Source organism: Rattus rattus, chromosome 6, assembly GCF_011064425.1.
Source record: "Rattus rattus isolate New Zealand chromosome 6, Rrattus_CSIRO_v1, whole genome shotgun sequence".
NCBI lineage: Eukaryota > Metazoa > Chordata > Mammalia > Rodentia > Muridae > Rattus > Rattus rattus.
In genome coordinates, this window is record NC_046159.1 from 6008354 (window position 1) to 6025174 (window position 16821).

Genomic DNA, 16821 nt, shown 5'->3' on the forward strand with positions numbered 1-16821 from the left:
GGCTTATTTAGAGCTGGCTATTCTGAGAAACTGCAGACACAGGAAAAGCTTTTAAAACAGAAGAGAAATAACCCTTCTGCAAGGGAAACCATGCTCCATTTATAAGTGTGTCTCCCTCTCAGGAACAGGAAAAGGACCATTACTTCTTCAGAGACAGCCATCAATTCAGAATATCACTCCTTGGCCTGGTGTATCCTGACCTCCCAAAAATGTCCCATTGGTAGGCTTCCCCACACCTGTCTGTCTGTCTGTCTCTTAGTTGAAAAAGGTTTTCAATTAATTTTTTTTTTTTTTTATGGACTGGAGAGATGGCTCAGTGGTAAGAACCCTGACCGCTCTTCCAGAGGTCCTGAGTTCAAGTCCCAGCAACCACATGGTGGCTCACAATCATCTGTAATGAGATCAGATGCCCTCTTCTGGTGTGTCTGAAGACAGCTACAGAGTACTTATTTATAATAAATAAATAAATAAATAAATAATCTTTAAAAAATTTTTTACAATGTATTTCCCTCTCTCTCTCTCTCTTTGTCTCTCTCTCTCTCAAAAGTAGGAGGGAAACCCACAAGAAACACACACACACACACACACACACCCCATATGAACACAAAAACAGAAACCATAATATAAACAAACAAAAGACTACTAAAACAAAACAACAACAACGACAATAACAACATAAAAGCCCCAAATGCCACTGAGCTTGTTTTATGTGGGTCATCTACTGCTGGGTATGGGGTCTACCCTTAAGTGTGGTTAATAACCCAGTAGGACTCCATTGGAGAAAACTAAATTTTCCTTTGCAAGTAAATGTCGATTACAAATAGTGTAAGCTGATGTTCACTTCCTCTCCCCAGCACTGGGATCCCATCTGGCTTGAACCTGTGCAAGCCCTGTGTATGCTGCCACTGTCTCGAGAGTTCGTATGCACACCAGCCCTATTGTGTTTGGAAGACACACTTTTCTTGGTGTTAACCATCCCCTCTAGTTTTTAAAATCTTTTGCCTTCTTTTCTGAGTAGCTCCCTGAGCCCTGAGGGAAGGGGTCTGATGAACATATTCTATTTATAGCTGAATTTTCCAAAACTCTGTCAGTCTCCGCACATTGACCAGTTGTGGGTCTCTGAGTTCATTCCCATCTACTGCAAAAGAAAGGTTCTCTGATAATGACAGAGCAACCCACTGACCTATGGGTACAGTAAACTGTCAATAGGAGTCATTTTATTGCCACACTCCTCTAGCAGAGCAATAGCATTTTGTTTCTCCATAGGTGCGTGATCTGTATTCTTCAGCTCTTGGCCACGGGAGCAGTGTCAGGCATGGGTTCTATTCTCATAGCACGAGCCTTAACTCCAGTCAGGGATTGGTCGGTTACTGCAGCAATATTTGTGCCACTATTCCACAGGTCACCATTGCAGATGACAGGGTTGGTGTTTACCTTTTTCCTCTGGTCGTATACAATGTACCTTTCAGTACCATGAACGCCAACCAGTCAGTAGAAGTGAAGACTCTAGTTAGGTGCCAGCTCAGCTAAGTATGAAACTGCACTGGAGGCTTTGTTTGTATTGAAAGATACATTGTCTCTACAGCTACTTGGTGACTCCAGTTAGTTTGGATTTTTTTTTCAATATATGAGTATATTTTAGGAAGCCTCCATGGCCAGAGGTCTCCATTTAACCCTCAAATGACCCCCATCCCACATTCCTTTTTCTTGACCAAAGTTCCTGTGGAGCTTAAGCACAAACCCAAAGCCTGGGTTCTGAGATTCACTCATTTCCACTTGGTGCTTGCTATTTAACTTCTGTTTGTCTCTCTTTTTTTTATTGTTACATTTGTTTGTTTGTTTATTTTGTTGTGTGTGTGTGTGTGTGTGTGTGTGTGTGTGTGTGTGTGTGTGTGTGAACTCTACATAGACTTGTCATTTTGGATGTTGTAGATACAAGACGTGGGTTGTGAACATGAATGGACTGTCTCAGATTTCCAATTGTGTTACAAGACCCTCTACGTAAACCTGTAGCTTCATGATGCTCCCTCCTCGGGCCAGATTCTGCCCCAGCCATCTGCACTGTGGGCTTTATGAAGTCCCCAGTCAAGGATATAGGGAGGCCAAAAGGCATTCTATATCCCATTATAAATGGATGTGCTTGGCTATGTACAACTTATTTCTGAATGTTGCCTTGTGTGATCCTCACATCAGCTCTCCGTATGCATGTACCACCCACCCTTTTCGAGCATGTTGTCTTTCTGTACTGCTAACACTGCCTTCTGCACATGTGGCCAGCCTACCTTCCTTCCTGACTCTGCTTGCCAGCTGACCCAAAATGTCCTCTCCTTTTGTCTCCCTCTTCTCTGAGACTCTTCCTCATCTCATTCCTACAAACCTTCCCTGTTCTTCATCTGCCACAAATGTGTGTGTGTGTGTGTGTGTGTGTGTGTGTGTGTGTGTGTGTGTGTGTGTGTTCTCCTTCTCCACATACAAGCAATGCCTTTGAGGCTAAGTACTGGAACTTCTCATGATCACCTCCTCACAAGGGATATGGAATGCACTGTGTTGTGACACTTTGAAGCAGCACAAGATGTCTTTGCTCAATGAATATTGCCCAAGATCCATTCCCATGTCAGGCTGCCGCCTGGCACTGTGGGACACATTAGAGGGTGAATGGACTGGAGCCCCGACCTTCTCCTGAGGGGCACAGCACACAAATGGGTAATTACCAAGTGCGACGACAACTGGAGTGGAACAGTGCAGGTCACCTTAAGGAGGATGTAATAAGCCGATTTGATCTCCTCTGGGGACAGAGCCATCCTAGCACTGTGCCCTGCACTATAAGGACCTCATAAACAAATGAGTGAACACAGCTCAGGAGTAAGACATCAGGTTGGCGCATGCCAACTGACTGCGTGTTATTAAAGAAATACACATGAATGGCACAGAGGGAAGGGAAGTTATAAACAGACTGGAAACCACAGGGATGATTTGGACGAAAGTCACTTCAGAGATCATCTGAACAAGTTCCTAACCAACAAACACCCTCCAAACAATGCCAACATGGTCCAACGCCCAATACCATCAGAAGCACTGCCTACAGCAGCACCACCACCAGCAGCTACACTAGCATCAACAACAACATCAACAACAGTACTACCACCACCAACAGCAATCCTGATACGACTCTCACCACTGCCACCACCACCAACAATGGAACAGCAGCAGCAGCAATTACTGCCTACTGTCCCCACAGGTGTTATGCATGACTCCTTAGAAGCTCCTGGACTCTCAGTAATGGCTATCGGGTTTGAAGGCATTTTACCCATAATGCCCACTCCTAGACAGGACACAGTGCCCTTCACCAAACACAGCACCATTACACACAGACTTTAGGTGCTACGGAGAACATTCCAACAAGAGTTTCCACAGAAGAAGCACAGATATAAGCAAGCACAGACAGAAGCATGCATAGTGTCCTCCTGAGCTCTCAGACTGACCCAACGTGAGGCACAAAGGTGCCTGCCTGTTCCTCTGCAGCAACTGGGAGGCCAGATTTTGGAACTTTGTGACTAAAATCAGCATCATAATGAAGGCGGTCAGCAACACCACACCCAGGCATTCACCTCAACTCATGACCTAAGACATGAAGTGATTCTGTTTGCTCTCACTCTTGCCATAAATGAGAAAGCGTCACTTCTGCCCACAGCGTGCCCTTCAAACAAGACCTACTTGAGAAAAAGAAACCACTGAGAAGGAATCTAGGGATCAAAGATAGAAACAAGGAAAAGAAATTAGCTAATTCCTTTTATTTTATGTGTATGAGTACTTTACTTGCGTTTATGTCTGTGCAGCACATGCATGACCAGTGCATCTGAACTCCAGGAGAGAGCATCAGACACCCTAAAACTGGAATGGAGTTATAGTCAAAAGGTCCTCTGCAAAAGAGCAAAAGTGCATTAAATAATGAGGGTCTCCCCTGCTGTTTTGTTTATTTGACATTATATATCAGGTAAAAATTTTACCTTCACAAAATGCAAACATGGGACCAAAGTTCAGAGTAGTAGAGATGCTTAAGTAGTAGACAATAGGACAGAGTGGCTGCAAGGAGGTGAGTGCTGTGGTCAGACCACTGGAACTCACATACAGATGCCACCAACTCTTCAATTTACTGGGCATTCATCCTCTTGGCCTCAACTTCTGTTCTGTAAAATGGGACTACTAAAACATTCATAGAAACATTGCAAGGTTGTATATTTTGATAAAATAACACTCTGCTTTATCTTTTGTTTTTTCTGTGGGAGGAAAAGTGTGTGTCACTCTTGGAAGACAGCAAGATAATACAGTGTGGAACCTAGTGGAAACAACAGTGTAGGCAGGTGGAAAAGAAAAAAAAATCAAGGAAAAATATTTAAAAAAAATCTCAAAAACAAAAAAACCAAGACTGGTAAGGGTTCTGCCTGCAGAGGACAAGCTGTCAACCAGAAATTTCGAATGCATCTCACGTTTTTTTTTTCAAAAAGAAAAGGAACAAACAACATGGAAGAGGAATCCCTAAGTGAATTCTCTTCCTCCTCACCCTCCCTTCCCAGAACTGTTGGAGGACTAACTGTTCTGGATGTCTGTCACTTCATTCTGTCTGTCATCCTCTTCCTTCTTTCTTTCTTTCTTTCTTTCTTTCTCTCTCTTTCTTTCTTTTCTTTCTTTTTTTTCAAAGATTTATTTATTTATTTTATGTTATTTAAGTACACTGTAGCTGCTCTTCAGTCACACCAGAAGAGGGCATCAGATCTCATTACAGATGGTTGTGAGTCACCAATGTGATTGCTGGAATTTGAACTCAGGACCTCTGAAGAGCAGTCAGTGCCTTAACCACTGAGCCATCTCTCTAGCCCCATCACCCATCTTTCATTGCAGGGACTGGGCACAGGGTACTGTGACCACTCTGCTAGAAGACACTTCCCTAGAAGTGCAACTGCCTTCCAGGGTGTGCCCAGACCTCCCTTCACGGTGCCTCCATATTTACACAAATTTTACTAATAGCTTTTCAGGAACATAACCCTGACTCGTTCTGCTAACCTGTCTTCACTGTCGACATGACTGGATTTGGAATCACCCAGGAGACACAGCCCTGGCATGTCCGTTGGGGAGTTTCCAGAGAGATTTAACTGAGGAGTGAAAACCACCCCCAGAATATGGGTGGCACCATCTCTAGGCTGGGTTTCCTGACAGTAAAAAGGAGAAAATGGGTTCAGTGCCAGCATTCTTCTCTCTCTGCTTCCTAACCGGTCATTTCCACAAAGTGACCACCTGCCTCATGTTCTGGCCACAGTGACTTCCCTGCTGTACCCCCAAACTGTGAACCATCATTAACTAAACACTTTCCTTATCTGTCTGCAGAACCCCAGTCTCCCTATTACAGAGAAGAAAATGATATTAACCCTCAGGGCATGAGGGTTAAGAGCCAAAAGGACACTGTTCTGGGCTGTCCACCTTACTAATAACCTTGCTAGTGGGCAGGTCTCTCTCCATCTCCATTACGTGGAATTCAGAGCCTGTCCTGTTCCCAAGTGTGCTTCCCTATCTCCACCCTGTTCCCATTGTGTCACCAGCAGCTGACGCAAAGCCAGCTGGCTTCCGGCTGAACCACTTTAAACCCAGCCTGCACCACATTGCCAAGGTCTACAGGAAACCTTCAGGCCTGCAAAAACAGCAGTCCCTTGTAAGCCCCTGGCTCCTGGAACTCTCACTGCCTGCCAATCAGTCTGCACTGATCGGGCTGTGGCTGGTCTTCTCTGCAGTCATCAAATGAGGTTCCTATTTCAGGGCTCTCTCAGGAGCCAGGAGGCATAAACCAGAAGGTGCTGACGAGACCAATGTGTATCATTGACTTCTGTGACCTCAAGCATCTTTGCTCTCACTTACCTGAACCCTACGGAGGTTATTTTAGAGGAAGTAATTAGAAAAGTTACTCATTTTTCAAAGGTTAAGAGGGGTGGGGGCGGTGTATTCAGAAGGAGTGTTGCAAGACTCTAAAGGGATTAGAGGGATATTAAAGCAAAAGACTATTAAGTTCAAACTGGGCATCATACATTCTAATGGCACCAAGTGTTGAGAGCAACACCTTCTGTGTTCTGATGCCAAAGGATTTCTACTATCTGACTGAGACACTAGGGCCACTGGCAAATGTGCCTTATATTTTGGTTGACTGTGGTCTTAACGGCTTGGGGTCCTCTCTCCTTGCCTCTAAAAGAAAATTTATCCTGACTGTGGCCAGTCCTCAAAAGCAGGGCCCTTGACAATCCCCCCTGTGATCCCTCTCTTCTTGCATTCCTCCCCTCTCTCTCTCTCTCTCTCTCTCTCTCTCTCTCTCTCTCTCTCATTTACCTAGTATCTACTTTTTTGTAGCCAGCACATACATACAACTGGCCACTTTCCAAAAGTCCATTTTTCTTGCTGGAAAATCTAGATCTTAGCACTATACATAATACCACAAGCTGTCTCCCTGTGACTGCCAGCTTCATTGCTCATTTAAAGAAAATGGAGATTATGCATATCCACATCTGAGAAGCCACAGTTGGTACAGCTTGTCCTGCCCCCTCAAAACTTGCTCGCCTCAGATGTAGTCACTTGTGCTGCAGCGTTGAGATGTGGGGGTGAATGAGAGGTATGTGAAACATAGAATGGTTCCTTAGTGATACATTGATGCTATCGTGAGACCATCTCTCTCTGTGTGGTCCCTTTGTGATACACTGATGCCATCAGGAGACAGACTCTCTCTCTCTCTCTCTCTCTCTCTCTCTCTCTCTCTCTCTCTCTCTCTCTCTCTCTCTCTGTGGCCCCTTTGTGATACACTGATGCCATCATGAGACCAACTCTCCCCTATGCAGGGCTGAGTTCAAGGTGCCGTGTGGAAGCTGAGAGACAGAGACCTAACCTGTTAGTGCTTCCATTTTGAATCCTCCAGCCTACAGATCTCTGATAGAATATACTGATGTGCTTTATAAATTACCTAGTCTGCAGTATTATGTCATAGCAACACAAAATGAAGACACTTTTCTGACAGTAGGTCTTCCTAACAAAAATGATATGCTGTTTAATGACATGACTAGTTTAGCTCATACCTAAAGCAGACAACCTCAGTCCTGAGTACTGACTTAGTTTCTCTTACTGTTGATGTGATAAAATACTGTAACAAAAACTACTTAAATGAGAAGGGTTTTGTTTTGTCTTATTTTTTGGTTTAGCTCAAAGCTCCAGGTTACAATTTATCATGGTGGGGAATCCACAGGGGTAGGAGCTTGAAGCCACTGGTCACATAACATTCACAGTCAGAGACAGACACAAGCCTAGTGCTCCGTTCACTTTGTCCATTTTATATAAACCAGGATCCCCTTCTAGGCAATGGGGTCACCTACAGGATATAAGGGGAAAGAGAGTTTCATCCTCAGGACCCACAAGGTAGAAAAGAAAACCACTCTCAAAACATGTCCTCTGATCTCCACAGGTATACCATAGTGTAGTAGCTTCCAGCTGAATTCTTTGGATAAAACCAAAGTGATATTAAATGGTACTGCTCACTGACAGATCATTAACTGAGCTCAGAGAAGATCAGTAAGTGACTTCTTGGCACATAGCCCAACGGAAATTCAAAGATATTTTTTAAAAACAATTCTCTCTCATCTATTTACTTATATAAAAATATTTCTTGTTGTAAACACATCAATGAAAAATCTAGAGAGCCACAATTGAGCCCAGATTCATCCCAACGCTAAATAATATTCACTACTGCACATGAACTGATTTTTATTAGGTATTGATCTTACAGGAAAACACGTCAGTGACTGTTTGCCTTCAATAATCATAGCTAGGATAATAAAAAACAGTGTTTATAACAATGTAGCTATTCTCAGTGTGTTACACTTACTGCCTCCTAACAGTCATGTCAGGTTCCTATTACTTATAATCTCCACTTTAGGAGCAACTCTACTTAAAGCTTGGCTTTGAACCGTTTATTTCAGCTCCTGAATCTGTACAATGTGGCCTCAATACATTTCAACAAACAGCAATACTGTTTTTAAAGTTGTTCATTAATAGCACCCAATTAATTAATTAATATGGCAGTGATTTATAAATCATTGCCCCCAAAACATGGCAATTCTAAAAATCATATTAATGCATTTTCAGATTTTATTTTATTTTATTCTATTTTGAGACAGGGTCTCTCTATGTAGTTCAGGCTGGCCTTGAACCTGAACCAGTCCTTCTCTGTCTTGCTGTTTCCAGACAAGAGTAGATGATGACAGATCTCATCTGACCAAGCTTGATCCAATGATGAACTTGAGGTCTGCAACTTAGTGTGGAAGATGGGTACCTAGTGGTACCCAAGTGTCTTCTGCTGGGGGTTGTTACTTCTCTTTGCTTCCTAACACCACATGGTCTAACACATCATCTAACGCACCATTACATCTGCAAGTGTGTGACAAGCTCACAGAGAAGAGTCTAGAGGAATTCGCAAGGGCGGGGAAGGCAGAAATGTTTGAGATCTCTAACGCGCATCAGAGAGCACTGTGTAGGTTCATTTTCGGATTACAGAGTCCTCAGAATGGTAGGTTTTTTTTTTCCTTAAGATATATATACACTCTTGGTTTAAAAAGCTACTCAGATATAATTCCAACACGGAGGATTCTAAGCCCCCACACTTCCTGCAACTAAAGGCCAGAACAAGGCAGATTTCCTTTCCTAGCAACATTGCAGTTACACCCTCCTGAGGCTTCTAAACAAACAAATAAAACACAAGGGGACTGGGAGAGCAACTGCTGAGCAAGGCCCTTCTAGCTCATGGCCTGGCAGGCACTGAAACCCAAGAACACAGCGCAAGGATCACCCAAGAGGGCAGACAGAAAGATCCTCCTGTCCCTGACAGTTAGCTGGCATTGGAATGATTGCACCCTCATTGTCACCTCATGTACACTTGAGTTACTCCTGGGTGTTACATTATGCCCATGGAAAAGACATCTACAGAGATCATGCAGCCCAGACATCTAAGCATCCACACAGAGTCCACAGACAGATGAGCTCAGCGCTAAGGAAAAAAACAAAACAAACAAACAAACAAAAAAAACAAAGAAGACATAACATACCAAAGATCTACAGATTAAAAACAAACAGAGCGCAAAATCAGGCCCACCAATTAGACCAGAATTATCTAAAATGCAAGGGCAAACTGTCAAATTTTACCAATTCTAAAACGCCGCCAACTTTCCAATGTGCCATGTTCTTATTTATAAGGATAAAAAAAAATCTGAAATTACAATTGGAATCTGAACCCCAATTTCAGAGAAGCCAAGATGTGGGGAAGAAATTAAAGGCAGTTTAGATAGTAAACCGGTTTCCCTGTGAGGCTGATTTGCCAAAGGCTGGGAAATTTCCATGGAGTCCTTCTAGATCTGCATATTGGTCTTCATTCTTGCTAAGCACAGGGGCAAGACTGAAGCCGTATTTACAAACATGGAGGATCTGAGACAGAGCTGAGGCCATGGTTCTACACCACACTGCCATGTTTGGACCCATTTGTTGGTCCTGCCGGAAAGCAATGGTCTCACTGCAGCTCACAGTTTAAACATTCCACAGTTTAGATCTGAACACTTTCTCCTCCTGCCTTTAAAAGTTATGCAAGACCCAGGCATGGAGGCAGAGGCAGGAGGCTCTCTCTGAGTTCCAGTCAACCCAAGGAACACAGTGAGACCCTGTCTTCAAAAAGATAAGTGGATCATAACCCACGGGCCAGATGCGTGGGCCTCTTCGTAGGACATTTATTATTTCCCCAGTAAACATGGCACCAGACAAGCCAGTGTATGCGCTTAGACATAATTCCTATTCTCTCCCTCCACAGTGTCTAAAGAATTGACAAAAAAGTATGAAAAGAAAAATCATATAAAAAGTCCAAGTAGATCTGAATGCAAACAACAAAGGCTTTTTAAGAATAACAAGTAATAAAAATAAGGTGTGTGCAAATGAAGTCTAAGATCCACAGACAGATTTACAGACAGCACAAAGACAGACGTTGAGGGATCTGACGGAGTTGAACCAGAACCCAGATGCCCTTCAACAGGGGAATGGATACAGAAAATGTGTTACATCTACACAATGGAGTACTGCTCAGCTATCAAAAACAATGACTTCATGAAATTCATAGGCAAATGGAATGAACTAGAAAATATCATCCTGAGTGAGGTAACCCAATCACAGGAAAACACACATGGTATGCACTCATTGGTAAGTGGATATTAGCCCAAATGCTCGAATTACTCAGGATGCACAGAACACATGAAATTCAAGAAGGATGACCAAAATGCAGATGCTTCACTCCTTCTTAAAAGGGGAACAAGAATGCCCTTAGGAGGGGATAGGGGGGCAAAGTTTAGCAGAGACTGAAGGAATGCCCATTCAGAGCCTGCCCCAACCTGTGGCCCATATATATACAACCACCAAAACTAGTTAAGATTGATGAAGCTAAAAAGTGCATGCTGAAAGGGACCAGATATAGATCTCTCCTGAGAGACACAGCCAGAACATGTCCAATACAGAGGTCAATGCTAGCAGCAAACCACTGAACTGAGAACAGGACTTCATCTTAGGGGAATTAGATGAAGGACTGAAAGAGCTGAAGGGGCTTGCAACCCCATAAGAACAACAATGCCAACAAACAGAGCTTCCAGGGACTAAGCCACTACCCAAAGACTATACATGAACTGACCCTGGGTTCCAACTGCATAAGTAGCAGAGAATGCCTTGTTGGGGCACCAGTGGAAGGGGAAGCCCTTGGTCCTGCCAAGGTTGGACCCCCAGTGCAGGAGAATATTGGGGGGAGGACAGTAAGGGAGGTGGATCAGGGGAACACCCATATGGGGGAGAGGGTAGGGATGCGGGCTTATGAACAGGAAACTGGGAAAGAGAATACCATTTGAAATGTAAATAAAGAAATATGTCTAAAAAAAAACATTAAAAAAAAAAAAAACCAAGACAATACTGTGAGGGCAGGGAAGTAGGGATGGAGGGAAATGAGAAAGTCAGCACATTTAGCAGGAGGCCCAGAAGCTCCCAGGGAGAAACACTGAAGAAAAACAGTGCTGAATTTCCAGATGGGAAGGAGCCCAGTCTCCAAGGTCATGATTCGTAACACATCCCAAGCACAATAAGCAAAACAAACCTACACACATCTCCCCTTTGCAGATGGACGTGCACAAAGACCAAAAACCAAAACAAGACCTTGAAAGGGAGCCAGTCAGAGGCTGGTAAGATGGCTCAGTCAGTAGAACGGTTAGCCTTGCAGTTACGAGGACGTAAGTTCTGATCCCAGCACCTGCATAGAAAACTAGGCATGGCCATACTAGGTGGAGAGCAGACAGCACTGCTAGGCTTTCTGCCTGCCACCCCAGTTCTGGGTTTGGGGGGAGACCCTATCATAAGGAAATAAGGCAGGGAGAGATAGAGTAAGAGATACCCAGTATCCTCCTCTGACTCACATGTGGGCAGGAGCATACACACACACACACACACACACACACACACACACACACACACACACACACACACACACACACACACACACACACCACCACACACACACACCACCACCACACCACACACACACACACACCACACACACACACCACACACCACCCCAAACACACACCACACACACCACACATACACATACCACACACACCACACACACACACACACACCCCACACACACACACACACACACACACACCACACACCACACACACACACATACAACACACCCCCACACACACACCACTCACAAACACACACCCCCCACACACACACCAACACACACACACACACACACACCACCACACACACACACCATACACACACACACCATACCACACACACCCCACACCACACACACACCACCACACACACACACACACACACCACACACACACACCACACATAACACACCCCACAATAATACACACACACACACACACTCACACACACACACACACATACACACACACACACACACACACCACACCACACCACACCACACACACCACACCACACACTGCACAACACCACACACACACACACACACACACACACCACACCACACACACACACACACCACACACACACCATACACACACCATACACCACACACCACACCACACATACACACCCAACACACAACACACACCACACACCACACACCACACACACACCACACATACACATACACCACAGACACACCACACATACACACACACACACTCCAACCACACACATACACACACCACACACCACACACACACACCACACCACACACACACACACACACACACACAAACAGACACATTCACACACACAAACACACATACGCCGCTCTCTTACATACAGCAAAAACATAACCTAGTCTGTGTACACACAACAAACATATAAAGGAAGGCTGAAAAAAAAAAAAAAAAAAAGCTACCTCTGACAGGAAAACCCGGAAACTCAATTTTCTTTCCGCTGTTCTTGATAATAGGTGACAGATATGCTCTCCAGTCTACCGAGAATTAAACAACTGTGAAGAGACCAGAACATCACTACCACCACCGTGATGTTGCAGGGAGGGTAACGTGGAAGAAGGGCATTCAACGCAGTAAAAGAAAAAAATCCAATTTCTAAATTTCTACTTAAAAAAATTCAACTTTTATGGTAAAACATTACATAAAAGGGAAGCTAGGATCGTTCAACCTGCCTTACTACAAACAATCTAAAATTCAGTAGGCAATTCCCCGCCAAGTCCTTAGCACAGCTTCGTCTTGTTCTGAATTATCAGATCATCACGTAACGAAGGCGGAATTGAGAAACACCCGTGAATAATCTTGTTTATGAAACACTGTAACAGATAAATGTGCCATGAGCTATATAACTTATTTCTTGTTCATAATTAATTGTGCGTCCCACAGAGACAAATCGTTACAGGAAAGCTGGTCACTGTACTGGCTACTTCATAGCCATCATCTGTCACAGGACTCCGGTTTCCAAAAATAGATCCGAGGGTCATTACCGGACCGACTTCCAAAGAGACAACAACACCATTTAAAACGTAAAATATTAAGTCTCCTATTCCAGTTCAAACCTTTGGCTTTGCCTTCTCGGACATCTATCAGAAAAGTGCCTGTGACCCCCAAGACAGGCTACCCACTGGAAGGAAAGTTCCATGCTGGCTTTTTCTGTGGCATTTTTAAGACCTAAACTTTATAGAGAGACCCGCCTCAGCCCAGAATTCCACAGCTCAACTAAGCACGCTGCCAAGTTCTCAGTCTGAGCAGAACCTAAAAACACACAGGGTGTTCTAGGACATCCAACTCTCTTCTGGAAACAAGGCAGGCACAGGGGACACCACCCAGCCCCAGTCCCCAGAGACCTGAGCCTGGCCTCTGAGGCAGAGCTGTAGAGAACCGAGCTGGGGAGGGAAGGAAGCATGTCCCCCAGAGCTCCCCTCAATCGCTGATGTTTTTAAGACAAAAAAAAAAAAAAGTATAAAAGCCAGCTTTAAGGATGCTCTGAACATTTACTAACTGCATTTACTGTTAGTAATGGATTCACTCCATCTCAGTCTGAAAACAGCATCCTTACACTTTCAATGAAGTCTTCTCCATTCCCTGAGACATAAGTAAGGCACACAGCCAGGACAAACACACTAGCAGAGGCACCCTTGCTCTGCAGGGGGCAATCAAGCCCAGACTCCATCCTGCTGTTTCTAGAATTCTTCCTGTCCTCCCCTACACTCATCACCAGCCTTATAACCAAACCAGACAGCACTGCTCACCTATCCTGTAACCAGCCCAGGATTCCTGCCCCAGGTTAAATCCAGGGCAGGCCAACATGGAAGAATGTTCCTTGGGTAGGAAAAAACACTCCTAAAAACAGAGCAAGAGGCCTCAACACAACCATCCTGGCCTGTTCCACTGGAGACTGTAACTACATAGAGAGGGGCTGCTAAGAGGGTAATAGGCTTCTTCATGTACAAACATGAAGACCTGAGTTCGATTCCAGTACTCGTGTGAAAAGCAGGGGATGTACCAGTGCTGAGTGGTGGAGACAGGAAGGTCCCTGAGGTTTTGTTGGCTAAATAAACCGGTCTGGGAAGAGACTGTCTCAAATAGTAAGATGGAAAGCCATGAGAGACATACCTGGCTTCCACCATGGGCCGCCACATACATGTGCACGCACACACACACACACACACACACACACACACACACACACAAAGTAAATGTGCTGCTCAGGAAAATAATTCATCCCTTCCAAATACTTAGCTGGATAACTTCTGTGTATTGTGGATGCACTTAGAAGATAATGAATTCTGCAACAAGACAGCCAGCAACCTTCTCCTGAACCTCAGAGGAGGCTCTGCTGGGCACAGCAGGAGCACAGCCCCCTGCTCGGTTCTGATTAGACAGAGAGCAGTTTCAATGCAATTAACCCACCCGACTGTCAAAGCACAGTGAAGAAATCATCACGCACCCGGCGCATAATGGCACAGAAGTGATGCACAAGGGAAGATTCAGCCTGTGAATGATAGGGGCTGTACGGTTCACGCAAAGGAGGAACAACGGGAAAAGAAAGGAACAGCATTGTCCTTGGCTGCTTTTCGGAAATTCGCTGAGGTTCTGCATACGGTTAAGGAACCCAAATACAGGCAGGAGGCTTGGGAACATGGGGGACCAGACGCCCATGTCTGTTTCAAATATTAAATAAGAAAGTTTGGGGATTTTGTTTGGCTTTGTTTTATTTCCCAGCTTCCACCTATAGTTGCTGTGGCAGCAAAAGTCCGTCTCCTGAGATAGAAAAGCCGGAGAAGAGATTGTAGACTAGAAGTCTTCAGTGGAACCCTGATGGCCACACGATGTGAGTTTGTATTGTCACTCTAACTGTAGGGGCCTTTTAGGAGAGGAGTCAACTTTGTTAAGATGCCAGAGAGGCCTTCATGAGAGTATTACAGCTCAGGGTTGAAATTCCAAAGTGTACAGTAAATGGCAACAAGTGTCCCCATGAGCGCCAGGCTCTGCTTCTGGACCCAGTGGCCTGCTCAGCTATGGCAGGACATTGAGAACCAAGGGACAAAAGGAACAGTGTCAGATGGTGGCAGTGACTGGGACCTGGAAAGAAGCAACTGGCGGCAAGGCTACACTTAGGGTGGGCATCCAAGCCTGGAACATGGGGAGGAGGGGGCCAGGCTGGGGCAGGCCAGCTCACTTCTATAGAGTCTGCTGGACAGTGCCAAACAGGAAATTTATAATACGGACAGGGCAGGAGTATAGAGCTAGGAGTCCAGTGTTTGCAGCCCAGGATGAGCCGTGCGTGCCAGCCACCACTCAGGAGCTACACCAGGGGAGCCACTCCTATACCATCTCAGGACACTTGAACTGGATACTACTCGTAAGTACAGTCCCTGGAACAAGCCCACAAATGTGAAGGCCTACAAAGCTATGCTTTACACCAGTTCTAGCTCTACCAAGCCAGCAAACGCACATCCTCAGGGTCACACGTCTTGATTCAAATCTCTGCCCTTGGTTTACTGGTAGTCGGGGGCATAGGTATGTTTGAGAATCTGCCTCTCTTTCCATCAGCAAAGTTATCTAGGTGGGCTCTTCAATGGTTTCCACTATTGCTGTTGGTTTTTTTTTTGGGGGGGGGAGGTGTTGGCAGGGCACAACCTCCTTATGAAACCCAGAAGGTCTGAAAAGTCCACACCCTCTTGTCTCAGCCTCAAGATAGCTTCCTGCAGGACCTTTTCCTCTCAGGGGTAGTAATGCAGGTTCTGCCATTGTCACTGGCCTGAGGACTTGGCCCTGGTCCCAGTAAACAGCCAGCTTGCAACTATCCTCCCCAAGTGCCTATTTTGAATGCACCAGCGCTGTCCGGTGACAATGTCTCCTATTATTGAATTCTGTGAGGAAGCTCTTCACGCATACGAGAAGTTGGGGACATTAGAAATGAAGGCGTATATGCAATAGAGAATTCATATCCTAGACTTAATGTGCTCGGCGAACATCTGGGTCCTTCCGGGGTTCTAAATGCAATTTATTTTTCTCAATCAAATCATGCCTCAATCCTAGATCCAGAGAGCTTGCTTCCGTGCAACAGAAACCAGCTGGTGTGTATCCAGTTGACAGGCTGACGTGGGAAGGGGATGAACCACCCATACAGCTCCTGGTCTGGAAGAAGGCACTGCTGAAAATAGCATGTTGTGGATTCCAATGTAAAGTACTCACTTTGGGGGTAATAAAATAAAGACTTTGGAAAAATTTTGCCCGAGGAAAGTAAGATTTAGAATAAATACAAAAAGGTAAGGTTTGCAACTTTTCTATCAGATCAAACCACACACACACACACACACACACACACACACACACACACACACACACACACACACACTCATTAGGAGGCAAAAATGAACGGAGCTAGATGAATTATTAGTAGTATTATGTCTCTTAAAACTCCTACCATGTAGCTTCCAGAGTCAGTTCCCCACTTCCGCTTAAGATGTGAAAATCCTAACAGAGCATCTAAATATTACCCATGCCTTGAAACCAGAAAATTTGATTCTTTCTTGCACCCTGCCTCACCACAATTGGATTTCCCTCAAGCGTGCAAAGATTATACCTTCTTAATCACCTCCGAGAAGGGACAGCACAGCAGGTGCCTCTGCTACTTGTACTAGAGACTGTGGTATTAGCAATAATGGACCTCATTTGTTTACCATAGCCACCTCTGCTTTTTTTCCCAGCTATTTCTGATGAGAATAAA

At 44.8% G+C, this 16821-nt stretch overlaps 1 long non-coding RNA gene across 1 annotated transcript in view; it reads right to left on the reverse strand.

Annotated features, from left to right (window-relative positions):
* The window catches only part of LOC116903108, a 35245-nt gene that overhangs the window by 1368 nt on the left and 17056 nt on the right, over positions 1 to 16821 (reverse strand). The gene's annotated exons all lie outside the window — the stretch shown is intronic.